Source organism: Galeopterus variegatus, unplaced genomic scaffold (assembly GCF_000696425.1).
Source record: "Galeopterus variegatus unplaced genomic scaffold, G_variegatus-3.0.2 Scaffold3550, whole genome shotgun sequence".
NCBI classification, from domain to species: Eukaryota; Metazoa; Chordata; class Mammalia; order Dermoptera; family Cynocephalidae; genus Galeopterus; species Galeopterus variegatus.
In genome coordinates, this window is record NW_007729661.1 from 1 (window position 1) to 13,892 (window position 13,892).

A 13,892-nucleotide genomic window follows, 5' to 3' on the forward strand; every position below is an offset into this window, starting at 1 on the left:
TGGCCCCACTCTTATAATTTTTATTATTTAGAATGTCTCTGCCCAATCCTCAACCTCAAGCACATTATTTATACATACATACTCACATACATATATATATGATCACAGCATCTTGGCTGATTAAATAAGCATAAAAGAAACTGAAAGACAATGAAGCAAATAAAACAAGTTCTTTCCTTTTGGGGGTGGCTGGAAGATATGGGGATCTGAACCCGTGACCTTAGCGTTATAAGGCCGCACTCTAAAAATAAGTTCTTGATCTTACTCTCCTTTCTCCACACATCCTGCATGGATAACTACTGCTGTTGAGAGATCCTCTGCCAGCCCCACAGTATGGCACAGACTCAAGAAGTCCATATCTGCCTCCTTTTCCAGCTGCCCATTGTATCACTGCACATTGTGCCACTGGACCAAAGGGATCCTCAAGACCTAAAAATTCCTCCAGTTCATTTCAAGACACTCGCACATTCCTGCCATTGCTTAGAAGAATCAGCCCCAGAACAGATGACCACCGACCTACCCCACGTGTTATTTGCAGGAGTAAGGGGTAAGGAGAGCCTGAGCTTTAGATATTATTTCTTCAGGCTTGAAGCCTTTTATAAAACATAACTCTCTCTGCAAGAGGTAAATATTACATCTCACCGGACAGGTGGTTAACTTCAGGTCAGCTACGCAGAAGGAAGTAGAAGCAGCAGTGTCCCTGACACATTCATCCCATAAATGTCAAGTGAGCATCTGCTATGTGCGAGGCACAGGGGCAGGGGCATGAACCAGAAGCCTCAAGGCCTGTGGTCTAATGAAAGACTCAGGCTAGGAAACAGGTAATAACAACTCCCATGGGACACAGGCTAATACAGCAAGGAAGTGAAGGTATTATGGGAGCACACAGGAAGGACACTGACCCAGACTAGGAGAGTCAGCAAAGACTTCCTAAAAGAAATGACATCTATCCTTAAAGGATGAGGAGTGAGGTCTGTGAGGAGGTGGGAGCATTTCAAATACAGAAAACAGGACAGCACAGGAAAAAGGCCAGGGATGAAAAAGCATGGTGTATGGGATGTGAGTGCAAAGGGCTGGGCCATGGTTATGACCTCTTTTACTAAGTCTAAAATTTAGCCAGAATTTTTCATTTAACAATAATTTACCAAGTTCCACCAGTGTAAATACCCTTTGTGGTTGTGTGATGTGTGTGTGAGAACACCTGCATACCATGACAGTGTGATCCCCACACTGATCTTCCCTGATCTTGCCACCAGGCACACCTTCCTAAGACTCTAGTGATCCCAGGCTAGCATCCTACCTGTATGTCAGGACTGGTTCAAATCTTGGTTGTCCTAAGTATAGACATGCTTTGGATTCCAGCAGCCCTGATGACAAAGTGCCAGCCTTAGGCGGGGCTTGTATTAACCTCTCAGCCAGCAAGGGCAGTGGGTCAGAGGTAAGACTACATGGCAAGGTGCCTGTGCACCCATTCTGAGTTTCAGAGGCCTCGGGCAGCTCATTGCTCCCATCAGAAACTTAAGTGTAAGGAAAGATGGGAAAGATGTTTTTTAGCTGAGGGTTGGACACCAGGATTCTGACCGCAGGCAAGGAGCCTGAGGAGATGATTTGACTTATTCTATTTAAACTTTTGGAGCCCCCAGGTTATGCAAGACAGGGCGGTGTTAGAAAGCAAGTTTCAACATGCTTGCTGTCTAATGTCCATATGGTGGCATGACATCTGGGCATGAAGCCCCAGACCAGTCCTGATACCCACCCGCATCCCTACCCTGGGACCCTGAGTGGCCTAATACAAAACACCAACCTCACAGCCTTCTTAAAATTTATTATAAGCAAAATTAGTCAGGATAGAAATTGCCCCGAAGAAACACTGCTTCAACAACCTTAAGCTGGTTGCTTAGTTGTTGACCTGCTTGTGATCAGGGCAAGACCCATGATGCTCTTTCCAGATTTGGGGAAAGACTCAGTCACCATGGCCCTCCCTGTTAGGCCAGGTTTGCTGACCTCATGGGTGTGGGTGAGGCTTAGCTGGAGAGGGACCTTTCACCTCCTTCCCGCCCACTTATTTGCCTGTTGCGGCACAGGTCCCTATGGTGTGCAGGTAGGCACCTCGCACAGCAGGCTGACACCTGTCACCCAAAGACTGGGCTCTGGCTCCAGGGAGTTGGGCGACGTCTACCACCTTAAGGGGTTTACAATTCTGGCCGGCTTTGGCGGCTCCCTAGGGCTCCTCCTCAGGGAGCCCTGGGCCACACCAGCAGTCACCACAGGTTACCCCAGGCCATCCTCAGGTGGAGCAGCTCCTCTCTGGGTTCTGGGACCATCCCTTCTGGAGGCCCTTCCACGCCGAAGCCCATGTATAACGGGACCCCAAAGGCACCCACTGACTCCCTTCTAAGATCTGAGAAGAGAGTGGCTTCCGAGGTGACTGGGACAGACTCCCCATGGGACGGGGCAGACATGGTACCCCCAAATCACCAGCAAACGCGCCCGCCCCGCGAGCAGAGATTCTGGGTTCTGTGTCTGTCCGGCCTATCCCTGCCCCGATGTCTCAGCTGGAGGGTGAAAGTCAGGACAGACCCTTTCCCGTCACGGGCTGCCCAGGGCGGTTTCCCGCTGAGCCAGGCTGGGCGCAGGGGACCAGCCCGTCCTCTTCCTCCTCGCGCTAGGCAGCCCTGCACCGCTCCTCGACCCCAGGGACAAACAGTGTCATCCAGACATTTAAGAGTGACACCTCCCCGGCTCAGGATTTTCGTGGTAGAGCAATTACTTATTGCAGAGGTGGGAACTCTCCTGTGAGTGCCCCTTTCCGCTGGCGAGAAGCCAGGGGATCGATGCATACCCAGGAGGCATAAGTATCAGAGGCAGCACGGGGATAGTTAAAAACACTAATTCTAGCATCCTAACCTGCGTTTGAAGTCCCGATTTTGCCATTTTTTGAGCTGTCACCCTAGGCGAGTGTCTTTTCTCAGAGNTGTTACCGATGTACAGTTCTGAGTTTTGACAATGTACAAAGTCATGTAAACACCAACACAGACGATCAAAGGATAGAACAATTCCCATTACCTCAAACTGCCCCTGTGTAGTCCAACTGTCCCGCCCCGCCCCCACCCCATCCCTAGTCCTTGGCAACCCCTAAAATGTTTTCTATTCCTGCAATTTTGTCCTTTCCAGTAGTCCCATAAATGGAATCATACAATATGTACCTTTTTGTGTCTGGCTTTTTTCTCTTAGCCTAGTGCTAAGAGAAACATATAGTTTTGTGTCTGTAGGGCCTTCCTTTTTATTGCTGAGCAGTAGTTCATTACGTAGATGTGCCACAGGTCATTTACCCGCTCACCAGTGGAAGGACATTCGAGGTGTTTCCAATTTCTGGCAGTTATGAACACAACCACTATAAACATTTGCATGTAGGTTTTGTGTAAATTAAGTTTTTACTTCTCTTGGGTAAATCAGGGTGAGGTTGATGGGGCATATGGTAAGTGCATGTGCCCCACTTAATTTATATCTTAATTTTATAAAAAATCGCTAAATTGTTTGCCAAAGTAACCATGCCATTTTGCATGCTCTGTTCCAGCGGCTCGGCATCCTTGCCAGCATTTGGAATGGTCAGGTTTTTTTGTTTGTTTTTGGCCATTCTGACAGGTGTATGTGTATAAAAAGGTTTTAGAATTTGCTTGAAATCATACATATGTAAGTGGCAGAGCTGATATTTAATTATAACTTATCTGTCTTCAAAATCCATTCTCTTTTTAGTACAAACACTGCTCCTTAAGTGTCCTGGGTTACTGGGAGCCTTTCTGGATAGTTCTTTGAGGAAAGAGACCATATCTTCTGCTTCTCAATGCCTTGCACTGGTGTATAGTGCTATACAGTTTATTTATTTATTTATTTATTTTATTTTTTTAAAGATGACCGGTAAGGGGATCTTAACCCTTGACTTGGTGTTGTCAGCACCACGCTCAGCCAGTGAGCGAACCGGCCATCCCTATGTGGGATCCGAACCCGGGGCCTTGGTGTTATCAGCACCGCACTCTCCCGAGTGAGCCACGGGGCCGGCCCATAGTGCTATACAGTTTAAAGAACAGTTTCACACTCATTATTTCACATGTCATGATAATCGTATGAATCATGACTGGACACAAAACTCACCAGCGGAAGGACATTTGAGGAGTTTCCAGTTTCTGGCAGTTATGAACACAACCACTATAAACATTTGCATGTAGGTTTTGTGTAAATTAAGTTTTTACTTCTCTTGGGTAAATCAGGGTGAGGTTGATGGGGCATATGGTAAGTGCATGTGCCCCACTTAATTTATATCTTAATTTTATAAAAAATCACTAAACTGTTTGCCAAAGTAACCACGCCATTTTGCATGCTCTGTTTCAGTGGCTCGGCATCCTTGCCAGCATTTGGAATGGTCAGGTTTTTTTGTTTGCTTTTTGCCATTCTGACAGGTGTGTATAAAAAGGTTTTAAAATCTGCTTGAAATCATACATATGTAAGTGGCAGAGCTGGTATTTAATTATAACTTATCTGTCTCCAAAATTCATTCTCTTTTTAGTACCCACACTGCTCCTTAAGTGTCCTGGGTTACCGGGAGCCTTTCTGGATAGTTCTTTGAGGAAAGAGACCATATCTTCTGCTTCTCAATGCCTTACACTGGTGTATAGTGCTCTACAGTTTAAAGGACAGTTTCACACTCATTATTTCACATGTCATGATAATCGTATGAATCATGACTGGACACAAATTATTTTCCTCATTTTACACGGAAGAATATAAGTGAAGAGACGATAAGTGACTTATGCAAGATCACACAGCCATTGAATGAGAAAGAAGTTCTAGAACTCAGGTCTTCAGATACCTAGGTTTGTGTTCTTTCTGCATAACCACAATACAAATATTACTTTTATTTTATTTATTTATTTGGTGGCTGGCTAGTAGGGGAATCCGATCCCTACCTTTATTTTAAAAATATCCTCTTTACTTACTGTGTGCAAGACCAGTGATTCTTAACCCTGGCTGCACATTAAAATCTCCTGGGGTAATTAAAAAAGTAACTCCTCTACCTGGACCCCTCCGCAACCAATTACAAAAATATCCTCTTTACTTACTGTGTGCAAGACCAGTGATTCTTAACCCTGGCTGCACATGAAAATCTCCTGGGGTAATTAAAAAAGTAACTCCTCTACCTGGACCCCTCCGCAACCAATTACATCCGAATCTGTGAGTAGGGTTCGAGACACCCATGTCTTTTTTTTTTTAATTTAAAAATGACCAGTAAGGGGATCTTAACCCTTGGCTTGGTGTTGTCAGCACCACGCTAACCCAGTGAGCAAACCGGCCATCCCTATATGGGATCCGTTTTTAAAGATGACTAGTAAGGGGATCTTAACCCTTGGCTTGGTGTTGTCAGCACCATGCTCACCCAGTGAGCAAACCGGCCATCCCTATATAGGATCCGAACCCGTGGCCGTGGTGTTATCAGCACCGCACTCTCCCGAGTGAGCCATAGGCCGGCCCGAGACACCCATGTCTTTATTACCTCCCCCAGGTGATTCTAATGTACAGCATCAAGACCCATCGTACAGGGAGGGGCCTTGTCGTTTAAACCGCATCATAATCCCATCAGCTGGGTATTACTATTCACTTTACAGGGTAGGAAACCAGGGCACAGAAAGGATAAGTCGTCCAACTTACCTTGCATAGTCCCTGATACCCCAATTCCCAAACTGTTCACTAAGGCACTCCAAATCGCGACAGTGCATTCACAGAGATTCAGCAGGATTTCTGGAAAAGTTCGGGGAAACAGCAGTGCTCGGCGTCTATCCGACACCATGTGCACTAACCTGAGGTAGTTCACCATTTCTACACTAGATGGCGCTACATTCCTTCCAATAACGTCGTATCTCTGCAAAACTGGATTTTCCAGCCTGAAAATCAATGTGGAACAGGAAATGAATGTGGTGATGTCAAATCTGTTTCCACAGGTGGAGAAGTAGTACAGTGCCCAACAGGCACAGATGTCCCATCAGTAAGTAACTGTGGTCATTCCAGAATAAAATAAAAATACTTTTCTTCGATTTATGTGCATAACTTTGTTAAAACAGGGAAACTGTTAGGACATAAGTACTTATTAAGTTGTTTGGAACTAACTGTTTAATAACGGTAAACCTATGGTATTTTTTTTAAAGGCACTGACACATTAAGGGGACATTCCTAATGCCAAGGCCACACAGTAAATGGCAGAGGTAGAATTTGAATTTGATCAGTTTGACCCCCAAGTCTGAATGCTTAACCATCCCTCTGAACTGGACTCAATCAGTGCTTTTCTTCTGTGTCCTAGATGCCAACCACTAAACATTGAATAGGAATGAACCTGGAAATGACAGAGCAGACATAAATTAAATGTTACTGTCATGACCACAAATTATTACAATGTCCTTTGACAACATTCTGAGTCTGTGTTGCCTCATCTGTAAAACGAGAATAGCAAAATCTATTCTACAGGGTTGTTGTAAAGATTAAATAAGATACAAATCATAAAGTATCTGGTACAGCAGGTTCCCAATAAGTGTTTATTCTCTCCCTTTCTTCTCTCCTCACTTCCATGACAGACCTGAAGATGCAGCAACACACAAGTGTCCACAGATGTGTGAAACACACACGCAGTATATATATATATATAATCATCTGTTATCAAAGGACAAAAATCACAACTTTAAAGGTCTTAGGTGGTTTATTGTGATTCTGGAATTGGGCACACTTCATTCCATAAAACAGAATAAGTGTTCCAATGAACCGAGCAGAGGAGGTTGGTTTTATAGACAGAAAAGGCCGAAGAAAGCAGAAACAAAGAACAAAAATGAATTGGTCATTTACAAGTTATTTTCCTTATAAGGTGGGACAGAGAGACAGAACAATAGAAAAACAACTGATTATTTAACATCAGGTTACTTCAGGCTATACTTTTTGTGTAAGGATTAAAGCAGAAGGGACTTCATTATCATCATTCCTACTAAAGATTTAAACTGGCCTCTTTGGGAACTTGGCTGTTATCTCTCTCCTGATTTCTTGGAAGGTCAGACCACAACTTAGTTTAGACTTGGTGATGTGGAACTGACGGGTAGTGACTCCATTTTTATTTCCAGTCTGGTCTTTTGGGGCTAGTGTAGGAACTTCATCCAAAACAATGGCCTCCTATAATTTTTATTTTTATTTTTTAAATTTTTTATTTATTTATTTTTTAAAAGATGACCGGTAAGGGGGTCTTAACCCTTGACTTGGTGTTGTCAGCACCACGCTCACCCAGTGAGCTAACCGGCCATCCCTATATAGGGATCCGGACCCGTGGCTTTGGTGTTATCAGCACCACATTCTCCCAAGTGAGCCACGGGCTGGCCCCACTCTTATAATTTTTATTATTTAGAATGTCTCTGCCCAATCCTCAACCTCAAGCACATTATTTATACATACATACTCACATACATATATATATGATCACAGCATCTTGGCTGATTAAATAAGCATAAAAGAAACTGAAAGACAATGAAGCAAATAAAACAAGTTCTTTCCTTTTGGGGGTGGCTGGAAGATATGGGGATCTGAACCCGTGACCTTAGCGTTATAAGGCCGCACTCTAAAAATAAGTTCTTGATCTTACTCTCCTTTCTCCACACATCCTGCATGGATAACTACTGCTGTTGAGAGATCCTCTGCCAGCCCCACAGTATGGCACAGACTCAAGAAGTCCATATCTGCCTCCTTTTCCAGCTGCCCATTGTATCACTGCACATTGTGCCACTGGACCAAAGGGATCCTCAAGACCTAAAAATTCCTCCAGTTCATTTCAAGACACTCGCACATTCCTGCCATTGCTTAGAAGAATCAGCCCCAGAACAGATGACCACCGACCTACCCCACGTGTTATTTGCAGGAGTAAGGGGTAAGGAGAGCCTGAGCTTTAGATTTTATTTCTTCAGGCTTGAAGCCTTTTATAAAACATAACTCTCTCTGCAAGAGGTAAATATTACATCTCACCGGACAGGTGGTTAACTTCAGGTCAGCTACGCAGAAGGAAGTAGAAGCAGCAGTGTCCCTGACACATTCATCCCATAAATGTCAAGTGAGCATCTGCTATGTGCGAGGCACAGGGGCAGGGGCATGAACCAGAAGCCTCAAGGCCTGTGGTCTAATGAAAGACTCAGGCTAGGAAACAGGTAATAACAACTCCCATGGGACACAGGCTAATACAGCAAGGAAGTGAAGGTATTATGGGAGCACACAGGAAGGACACTGACCCAGACTAGGAGAGTCAGCAAAGACTTCCTAAAAGAAATGACATCTATCCTTAAAGGATGAGGAGTGAGGTCTGTGAGGAGGTGGGAGCATTTCAAATACAGAAAACAGGACAGCACAGGAAAAAGGCCAGGGATGAAAAAGCATGGTGTATGGGATGTGAGTGCAAAGGGCTGGGCCATGGTTATGACCTCTTTTACTAAGTCTAAAATTTAGCCAGAATTTTTCATTTAACAATAATTTACCAAGTTCCACCAGTGTAAATACCCTTTGTGGTTGTGTGATGTGTGTGTGTGAGAACACCTGCATACCATGACAGTGTGATCCCCACACTGATCTTCCCTGATCTTGCCACCAGGCACACCTTCCTAAGACTCTAGTGATCCCAGGCTAGCATCCTACCTGTATGTCAGGACTGGTTCAAATCTTGGTTGTCCTAAGTATAGACATGCTTTGGATTCCAACAGCCCTGATGACAAAGTGCCAGCCTTAGGCGGGGCTTGTATTAACCTCTCAGCTAGCAAGGGCAGTGGGTCAGAGGTAAGACTACATGGAAAGGTGCCTGTGCACCCATTCTGAGTTTCAGAGGCCTCGGGCAGCTCATTGCTCCCATCAGAAACTTAAGTGTAGGGAAAGATGGGAAAGATATTTTTTAGCTGAGGGTTGGACACCAGGATTCTGACCGCAGGCAAGGAGCCTGAGGAGATGATTTGACCTCCCCGGCTCAGGATTTTCGTGGTAGAGCAATTACTTATTGCAGAGGTGGGAACTCTCCTGTGAGTGCCCCTTTCCGCTGGCGAGAAACCAGGGGATCGATGCATACCCAGGAGGCATAAGTATCAGAGGCAGCACGGGGATAGTTAAAAACACTAATTCTAGCATCCTAACCTGCGCTTGAAGTCCCGATTTTGCCATTTTTTGAGCTGTCACCCTAGGCGAGTGTCTTTTCTCAGAGGCCAGTTTCCTCATTTGTGAAATGTATAATAATGATTACTGCACCTGTTTCTTAAGATCACTGTGAAAATTAAATAAGACAAAACATGTAATGCTCTTAGATGGTGCTGGTACATAGCACAAACTCGGTACATGATTTTAAAATATGTCCTTCTTGGGACAACACTTAATCCCAAAGGGTGGGATTTCACACAAAGAGGGAGATGTGTTGGAGCAGGCAGGTTTTGCATTGCCAGCCAGGTCGCATGGAATACACCACAGCATGCTTCCTGCCGACCACTTCTGTTGCCCTGCTGGATAGAACAGTCCTAACTAAAGGCAAGCTGCGAACTAGGATGCTAATAATACTTCCTAAAACTCCCAAGAATGATTTAATCAACCCTCCCATCTCTACCCCCTTCCCTCCACCCCAGATGCAGGAGGTTGTACCCTGGTCCTCCAGAGCCACAAGACCAGGAGGTAATCTGGAAGTCTCATTGTTGGGAAAATAGGATAGTTTGGTCAGGGCCCTCACCTCGGGTCTGGTTGGGTGTGGTTCAGCACATCCTTTGTAAGCAAATTTGTGTGTGTGTGTGTGTGTGTGTGTGTGTGTGTGTGTGTGTGTGTGTGTGTAGTTAGGGTGCATGTGCGCCAATGTATCTTTTTAGTTTTGTTGCTATTCTTCAGAGTTTGTGAAGCAGGCTGGCTGACTACTGCCTTGGGTGGTGGCTGCCCCACATGCAGCCATGCTTTTCCAACCTACGGCTTCCAAGGACCTGTTTGCCAGTTACCTAGCTCATAGACCTGCATGTGAGGGGTCTGGGGACCCAGTCTGTGAATGGGCTTGAGGGGTCTGTGAGCTCCAGACCCAGCCCTAGCTCAACAATTGGCCCAGTCAGTGCAGGATTACCGGCAGGTGAAAGAGCCCAGCAACTGGCGTGGCCAAGTAGCTTTAAGCTCCTTGTTCCCCTCATAAAATCAAAATCTATTGGTGTTTTGCTTTTGTTGTTATTTCTTTTCTTCTCTTTTCTGGTGGCTGGCCAGTTCTGGGATGCGAATGGTGTTTTTCTTAAGATCATAGAGTATAGATTCTTTCCTTTTTTGTCCTTGTTGCCCTTGTCCAAACTAGAGTCAGCTTCTGGAGGCAGCAAAAATCTCAGCTGGGGCCGAAAAGATGAATAAGAGTTCACCAGATAAGAAAGAATGGATCATTTCAAGCCTGAGAACAGTACAGGCAAGGCTCAGAGGCTTCACACGATCTGGTGTTTGTGGAACAATCTGCAATTCTGTGTGTAGGAACCGAGGTCAAAGCTGAGCCATATGGCATAGCAGCTTAGCACACAGACTTGTGGGCTGCACTGCCTGGGTTTGATTCCAGTTCCATTGCTTATTAGCAAGTTACTTAATTTTTCTGTGCCTCAATTCCTCATTTGTAAAATAGAATCATAATGGTACTCACTTCTTAGGGTTGTTGGGAGAATTAAATGAATCGATATATGGGGAGAGCTTAGAACAGTGCTGGGACGTAGTAAGTACCCCATAGTGTTAGATGTTCCCATTCCCAGTTAGTGTGTAAATTTTGGAGCAACCCACCCCTTTCTTCAATTAATCTGAAATGGCTATCTGTGGCAGATCACCCCAGTGCACTCACCTACTTTCACTTCTTTTGTATCAATGTTTTAAAAAACTTATTCCTGAACACTGGTCTGGGGGTTGGTCACATCAACATAGAAGGAAGTTTACTGCAGAAAATCAGAGTTGTCTTGTGACACAATGACTCAGTTGTACATTCAATATTTGGTCAGCAAATATTTAGCAAGCGCTTACTATGTGCCAGGCACCATGTTCTACAGGGTTTCCCCTAGAGCCCCAAGTAAGGAAATTAGGTGGAGGGTGATTGACTGAAGAGTCTCAGAAAGATTAACCTTTGTCTCTAATATCTCTCCTCCTGGACTTCTTGCAAGATCTAGCACTGATTTCCCATCTCCACATCCTTCTTAAGGATGATGCATTCTGATTGGGTCAAGGTTTTAAATTACCCAGAGAGGTCATACATCAGGTATCTAACTGCATAGGAATTCCATGATCTGACTTACTCATCTTCTGGAGCACATGGACCCATGAAAGGGCTTTATGGGGACTGTGAACAAGGGAAATTACCTTTTTTGTATTTGTACTTTTTTCCCTCTGGGGGTTCTATTTCAAACAATACAAAAACTAAATAATAGGACAGTCTTCCCAATAGAAAATACCTACAACAAGACAAACCTGCCTTTAAGAGCATAGCAGAACTTGGGTGAGGGGGAGGAAGGGAAATCTATAGGGAGAAACACCAAACAACCATACAAACAAACATACAAAGCAAAGGGACTAAGAGAAGCCTGAAAACCAGAGTTGTTATAAGTGGTTCCTGAAGCTGTGGATACCTGGAGTTGTTGGCTAGTCTTGATAACCAAGGCCTGGCATAAAGCTGGGGCCCTCAAGGCTTTGCTTTGAAGACTGTACTCTGAAGGAAGAGTGGACCAGAAGAAACCTGGCAGAAGGAGGGGACAGGGGAATGTATTGGTCTCTACCCACGTTCTGGACCTGAAAAAAAAGTGCCCACTGAGAATTTGCAATCTTGGGCTTCAGATGCATTGGAGAACAGAATGCATACTATGCATGGCCTGGGAAAACACAAGATAAAACAGTAACAAAAATTAGTAGTGGATTGGTTCCTTGAAGATGCTTTGCACAAAGTTTCTCTGGAGGTGAAACCTCTCAACCACAGGCTATGTAGAATTACCAAACAAAAAGTTTGGACTAGTAAAGCTCAAAAGGAAAGAAAGAAAGAAAAACATGGAAATAAACCTGCATGAATAAATATCAGTGATAAACAGCAGCATAAGATCCTTTTCATCTTCCAATAATAGAATTATTAGGTAAGGAGTAAAAGGTAAGAATTTTTAAAGTGTTTAAAGAAAAATAAGAAGAAACTGAAAACATGACAATGGGACCATATGCTATTAAAAAAGAGGGAGAGTTGGAAAAAATAAATAAATAAAACAAATAGAACGTCCAAAAATGAGAGCCATGATAATCAAAATTAAAAACTCAGTGGGCAAGTTAAACAGTAGATTAGACAGAATGGAAGACAGAATTAGTAAACTAAAGAACAACAACAAATGAAGATCTAAAAAATTACATAGAATGCAGCAGAGAGGCATGAAAACTTGGAAAACCGGGACAAAAAATCAAGAGACATGAAGACCAGAATGAGTAGGACTAACATTCATACAAGTGGAGCATTGTAAGGCAAAAACAGAGTAGAGGAAGACAGTATTCCAAGAAATAGTGGCTCAGAAGCAATGAATGACATGAAATCCTCAACTTCTATCATCAATGTAGGCTAGATGAAAAAGGAATATTTTTAAATGTCTAAAGTAAACAGCAAATTAGAATTTTATACTTTGCCGTTTAAAAGCAAATCACCCATGGAATGGGCAAAAATATCTGCAAATCAAGTGTCCGATAAGGGGCTTGTATCCAGAATACATAAACAACTCTTATAACTCAACATAAAAAGACAAATAACCCAACTTAAAAATGGGCAAAGAATTTTAATAGACATTTCTCCAAAAAAGACTTACATATAACCAATACACCTATGAAAAGATGTTCAACATCATTAGTCATTAGAAATACAAATCAAAATCACAAGGAGATACCACTTCACAACCACTAGGATGCCTAAAATAAAAAAGAAAGACAGTAACAAGTGTTGATAAGATGTGGAGAAACTGGAACCTTTACACATTGCTAGTGGGTTTCTAAAATGATTCAGTCACTTTGGAAAACTGTTTGGCAATTCTTCAAAATATTAAACATAGAGTTAACATATAAACCAGCAATTCTACTCCTAGTTATATACTCAAGAGGATTGAAAACGTGTCTACACTCATTCATATCTGTACTAATTCATACTTGTATTCTTATTCATAATAGCCAAAGAGTGGAAACTACCCAAATGTTCATCAACTGACGAATGAATAAACAAAATGTGGTATATCCATACAATGGAATATTATTTGTACATAAAAAGTTAAATTCTGATACATGCTGCAACATGGATAAACCTTGAAAACATTATGCTAGGTGAAAGAAACCAAACACAAAAGGCCGTATATTACATTATTCATTTATATGAAATGCCCAGAATAATATTCCTTTGTATGAAATTTTTTAATTATGCCAAGGGTGTGTGTGTGTGTGTGTGTGTGTGTGTGTGTGTTTGAGTATTTGAGAGAGAATGCATGTGTATATACACTTTTTCTCCCCCATTTGGCAGGAAACAGCAGAGACCGTTAAAAGTGGTTGTCTTTGGAGATGGGAGGTGCATGGACAGAGCACAGAGATTTGGAGAGGATTTTTATTATTCAGATGCAATTCACATACAATCAAATTCATCCTTTTAAAGTGTACAATTGCTGGGTCATATGGCAACTGTTTAACTTTTTTGCTGTTGCTGTTCTCATTCTGTCATTTTATTACCCAATTATCCATTACATTTATAATCACTTTACATAACCAACCATTTTCATCATCGTCACACCGTTGTAAACCACAGCAAGTTAATACATAAAGTGTTAATACATAGACACTTTAGTAACAATATTACA